This window comes from Neoarius graeffei, chromosome 1, assembly GCF_027579695.1.
Source record: "Neoarius graeffei isolate fNeoGra1 chromosome 1, fNeoGra1.pri, whole genome shotgun sequence".
Taxonomy (NCBI): domain Eukaryota; kingdom Metazoa; phylum Chordata; class Actinopteri; order Siluriformes; family Ariidae; genus Neoarius; species Neoarius graeffei.
Window position 1 is genome coordinate 42554997 of NC_083569.1, and position 5867 is coordinate 42560863.

General features: G+C 43.7%; 1 long non-coding RNA gene across 1 annotated transcript; it reads right to left on the bottom strand.

The window, feature by feature from the left end:
- Positions 1 to 693: 693 nt before the first annotated feature.
- On the bottom strand, positions 694 to 1402 carry LOC132887536 (uncharacterized). Its single transcript, XR_009654853.1, has 2 exons — positions 1136 to 1402; positions 694 to 930 (listed from the first exon to the last, which is right to left on the bottom strand). It is a non-coding gene; the product is annotated as an uncharacterized LOC132887536 (long non-coding RNA).
- Between the last annotated feature and the right edge of the window lie 4465 nt (positions 1403 to 5867).

Consider the following 5867-nt stretch of genomic DNA (forward strand, 5'->3'; position numbering starts at 1 on the left):
AAATAGTCATGTGATTATGAGATTGAGGAAGGTAAATCTGTATGCCAGTTTAATCTTTATGTTTTAATGTGTGTGTGCGCGCGCATTGTTTTGGTAACATAGTTGACTTATTCATATCTCTTGGTTTAGGCAATCAGCATTTATCATATTTTCATGTATATCTTGAAACTGTGCTTTTTTTTTTCAGGCATGAAAAATAGGCCCATTTTACCACTGTGTTTGCTCTGGATAACTCCTCCAGAACTAAAGCCCTGATGGTATCACCGTGCTAAATCATACTGTTCCCATGGAAACAGTTTATTGCTACCTGAAACAAAGATGGTCTCCAAAGGCAAATGTACTGACTTCAACAGGTTTCCTGCATCTTTGATTATCAAAACCTCCCTGGAAAGAGAGGAGCAGAAGACAGATTAATGGAGTGATTTTGTCAACAGTGAATATATAGTTGCTATCCTGCCTCAGATTACCTCTACCTTTTCCTTCACAGGTGCTGAATCAGGTAAGTATTGTCTAGGCAGGTTGTAGATTAGGTAGATAAATCAGGTAAGTATAACGAAATTTAACATCTAACATCTTTTTCTTACAGGAGACTATTTACACAGGCAGTGGCGGTTCTAGACCAAAATTACTAGGGGGGCCGAGGTGGGGCCAGTGTTTTTTCAGGGGGGCACATATGAGCAAAACATGGCAATATTTAGGCGTTCAAAATGTTTTGTTTAGTTTATTTAAAACCAAAACAAAATACATTGAGCATAAATACAATGAGATAAACATTCTGTCTCAATAGCCTAAACATAAAATAAATTGTGCTCAGTAAATCTTAAAACCATGTTTCTCTTTTTTGTAAAATAAGATTTCTATTTTTGCATACAATGAACCTTTTCTTCAGACGTGGCTGCACTGGAGTGTCGTCCAAGCACTTGCTGATATCTGGAGAAAGATGAATACAGTAAATATGAGAGTGCGACTGAGAACAACATTTATTTATCATTATTCATTTATTAATTTATTATTATATCTATTATTTGTATTTTATATTTATTAATTATTATTCAGACTTCACACTTTCAGGGTAGGCTATATGAATTGTAGGTCGACACTGCTCACACACATACATTTGTTCAACATCACAAACCTGTGCTGTACTTGATATGCATGGTGAATCTGGTTGTCCCAATGACTTGTTGGGTTGTCCCTCATTCTGTCCCTCAATCTGATCCTGAATGTCTTCATCCTCACTCTCAGATTGCCTTTCAGATGCCTCACTTTCCACCTCTCCAACCACCACCTCTGGCTCTCTCTCCACCTCTGGCTCTCTCTCCTCTTTCATAATCTTCATCTTCCTTACTCTCTCTATGTTGCTTTTTGCCAACGGGGCAAAAAAGGACATAATGTCCTTCTTGCTCCTTTCCATGATGATAGCCTACAGTAGGTCTATACTAAAAAGTAAACGGAGAGGAATGTAGCCTCTACATATCACAAGGCCATTAAAGTTTTACAAGAAGGTTAAACACTGTCGGTTATTTTACCCATTTCCCAAAAATATTAAGTTAGGCTACTTATTGCTGTGCAAAGCACTTTTAAGAAAGTGCAATAAAACGGATTTATTATTGTAGTGAACAACAACAGTAAAACACGGATATGTGCAAACACTGACGTTATGAAATTGAATAATTTTCCTTACCTTCGCCTCTTTGCAGTAGCCTAGTCCTTGCAGGGCTGCAGCTGTTCTCTCACGTCCGAAGTTTACAATTCACGCTGCTGCGGGTCTTTCTGCTGCAGGTAACAGTGTGCGTGTAGCGCTTTAAGGAGTCCGTGTAGAACACTCCGTCATGTCAGTTCCGATCTTCGAGCCAGCGCACGTCAAAATTAATAAATCTTGTTACCTGTTCAGCACAGGGGCCACAACAGGGGCCAGGAGCAATTTTGCAGGGGCACTGGCCCCCCCTGGCCCCCGTTTAAAACCGCCTATGTACACAGGTAAGTAAACAGATGAAGTGAAAATATACTAACTAGCAATGTTTCACACAAAACACAATGTATAGCATGTTGTAAATGAGGCTTAACAATAAGCTAAATGACTCAGCAGTGTGGCTAACTAGCATTGCTAAAGACGATTAGCATAATTAACAACGATCTCGTTTTAACTTAAATTAAGCGTTTTGATCATTACTTTCAAAACCACAGTGATCTTAAATGACTACAACAACGATTTGCAGCAATAACTCACTGTTGGTTCCACTCCAAGGTTAATACAGCTGAATCTTCTTCTTCTTCTGTCGATTTATTGGCGGTTAACAATCGATGTGTATTACCGCCATCTACCGGGCTGAGGTGTGATCTCAAGGGATATTAATCATTGCAAATGCCTGCATGAGAATAACTCAAAATTGAGCCTGTAGTCAGACCTTGAGCAGGTCACGTCCTGATAGAATGTTCAAAAAGATATCAATATTATGTCTCGAGCAATGTGTTATAACAATACAATACACAGTGAGACACAAGGTCACAGAAGAATTCTAGCCTTCTTTAACAATATTAAGAGATGTATGCTTGAGTTAATCCTTGCTCTTCTTGACGTGTATTGGTGCTCAGAGGGCGGGCATGCCCTATCAGCCCTCGTCCCACCTCACCAGAGTTTAGAGAAACTCCAGCCAAATTGTCTAGAATTTATGTAGAATGCTAAACCACATAACCAAACAAAAATCTTCCCGTAAACCAATTACGAGGATAACCAAACAAAATCTTCCCGTAAACCAATTATGAGGATAACCAAACAAAAATCTTCCCGTAAACCAATTATGAGGATAACCAAACAAAATCTTCCCGTAAACCAATTACAAGGATAACCAAATAAAAATCTTCCCATAAACCAATTACGAGGATACTGATTATTTAAAAAAAACCTAAATTCTATTTGCTAGTTGAGTGTCCTTTAAATACTGTGTTAGAGCTGTTACTGCTGATTGTGTGAATGGCTGACTTAAGTTGTCTATAGTTACAGATTTTCTTAACGTTCTCCCCATCTCTCTTTCACTGGAATACTGTGTACAGTGTATAAGAACATGCTACAGCTGAATCTCTGGAGGAGCACATTTATATATGGCTTGTAACAGGCATGGTTGAAACAGGAAGTGCCTCGTTAACAGGAAGTGACTACAAATTAAAGCTGCAGTACTTAAAACTACCACTAGGGGAAACCTAACCCCACCCAGTAACTGACAGTCAGCACACTCCCCGCTTGGTATACATGTATACCACTATTTACTCTTTCTTCTGCGGAATAAGTAAAACAACATCAGAAATAGGTCTAAGGTATTCCTTAACTACCCCTTGGCTAACAGTCTTCACAATGACCTTACGAACTTTGCTGTCTGAACTAGCAATGGCCTTAACTATTCGTCCAAGAGGCCACATGTTACGCTTTGCTTGACTGTCCTTTATCAAAACAATGTCACCTTCCTGGAGGTCAGGCTTCTTGGAGGTCCACTTCCTCCGTGGTTGAAGTGTTGCCAGGTACTCCGACCGCCACCTCTTCCAGAAGGAGTCCACCAGGCTCTGGACCTGGTGCCACTGGACCTTGCTAAGATGATCCAGCTCGAAGTCTCCCAGGGGTGCAAGACTGACACTCGCCTTCTGGGTGAGCAGAGTGGCAGGTAAGAGGATTTCAGGTACCTGTGCATCATTGGAGACTGGGACTAGCGGGCATGCATTCATGATGGCCATAACCTCAGCCATCAAGGTTGCCAGGACTTCATGAGACAGTCTGGTAGCACCATCCTTCGCAAGCAGTCCATCCAGTATGCATCTTGCCACTCCTATTAACCTCTCCCAAGCTCCACCCATGTGTGAGGAATGGGGAGCATTGAAGGTCCATGTACATCCCTGCTCTTGCAAATAGTTCCTGATCTCAGGGTCGTCAGTATTGATTTGAAGCTCGCGGCATGCACCAATGAAATTAGTGCCTCTATCTGACCTTAAGTGTTTGATGGGTCCGCGTATGGATAGAAAGCGCCTCATGGCGTTAATGAAGCTCGAGGTCGACATGGATTCAATAACCTCAAGGTGCACAGCTCTTGTGCATAAGCAAGCAAAAATGACTGCCCACCTCTTGCTCTCAGCAGCTCCACCTCGCGTCCGCTGAGTGGTGACAGTCCATGGGCCAAAGACATCGAGCCCTACATGAGTAAAGGGCAGATCCATTGCCAGCCTATCAGCTGGCAGGTTTGACATCTTCTGAACTTCTCTCTTTCCTCTCAACTTCTTACAGGTGACGCATTTGAATATGAGGCTGGAGATGAATCTCTTACCTCCTACTATCCAAACGTCAGCAGTGCGCAATGCACCCTCCGTGAAGTGGCGACCTTGGTGGGCTACTTTGTCATGATAGTGTCGGATCAGGAGAGTGGTCACATGATGGCTGGCTGGTAGGATGAGTGGGTGTTTCTCTTGGTCTCCCAAGTCTACCCTGCGTATCTGACCTCCGACTCTGATCAATCCATTCTCGTCGATGAAGGGGTCGAGCTTTGCAAGGGAACTTCGACAGTGCACCGTGGTACCCTGAGTTAAGCATTTCAGCTCCTCTTTGTAAACATCCTCCTGCACAGCCTTGAAGATACTTGTCTTCACTTGGAAACGCTCTGTGGTGAGCAGCTGGCTGCATTGATGCCATCCCTTACAACCATCACTGTTCTCTCCTGAGAAAGACTTGACTACATGAATGAGAAGTGCCACACCTCGCACTAGACTCTTCCAGGAAGAGAAGCGTTCAAATCTTGCTGATCCAAGAGCCTGCTCTGTGACCTTGGTTAGAAGACAGGTAGCTTGTGGTCTAACTTCTTTGTCTGTATCTGCGTCAACGAGCTCAAACATTTCTGCCTCATCATCTTGATCCGTGGCTGCCTGGCTGAAAAATGGAGGGCCAAGCAGCCAACTGGAAGATGAGAGTTGAGCTGCTGGAAATAGCCTGGTTCCCTGGTCTGCAGGGTTCTGGTCTGTCAAGATGTACTGCCACTGTTCTAGTTCAGTAGATCCATGAATTTGAGCTACTCGGTTAGCTACGTAGGTGTAAAACCTTCGTGAACTGTTGTGAATGTAGCCCAGCACAATGCGGCTGTCGGTGAAGAACCTGACTGCCTGTAACTCTATGTCTATTTCAGACTGGATGATTTCTGCCAGCTCGACAGCCAAAACAGCTGCGCACAACTCCAGGCGCGGTATGGTGTGCATAGGGTAAGGCGCAAGTTTTGATTTGCCCATAACGAATCCTACATGCCATCTTCCTTCAGAGTCCAAGGCAAGCAGGCAAGCTGTGGCAGCTATTGCCAGAGTTGAAGCATCTGCGAAAACACAGAGTTCTATCCTGTTACAACATGACATGGAGACTGGTAAGTAAGATCTGTGAATGCAAACCTGTTCCAGGTATGTTAAGGAGTTGATCCATGCTTTCCAGTGTGCCTCTTTCTCTGGTAGGAGAGGCGTGTCCCACTCGTACTGTTCTGAGGAAATGTCTCTCACCAATGCCTTGCCTTGGACCATGATGGGAGAAGCAAATCCCAGGGGATCGTAAAGACTGTTTATGGTGGACAACATGCCTCTCTGAGTGAATGGTGTGATGTCTCTTGACACTCTGAAGGTGAAACTGTCAGTCTGAAGCTCCCAGTTCAAGCCTAAATTCCTCTGGAGGGGCAAGGGGTCTGCTCCCAGATCTAGATCTTTCAAGTCACTTGCTCGTTCCTCCACAGGGAAAGCCTCCATGACCCTCGGGCTGTTTGAGGCTATCTTGTGAAGGTTCAAGTTGGAGTCAGCCAGCAAAGCCTTGGTTCACTGCAGGAGATCGATCACCTCCTCCTCCTTGGCCAATGACG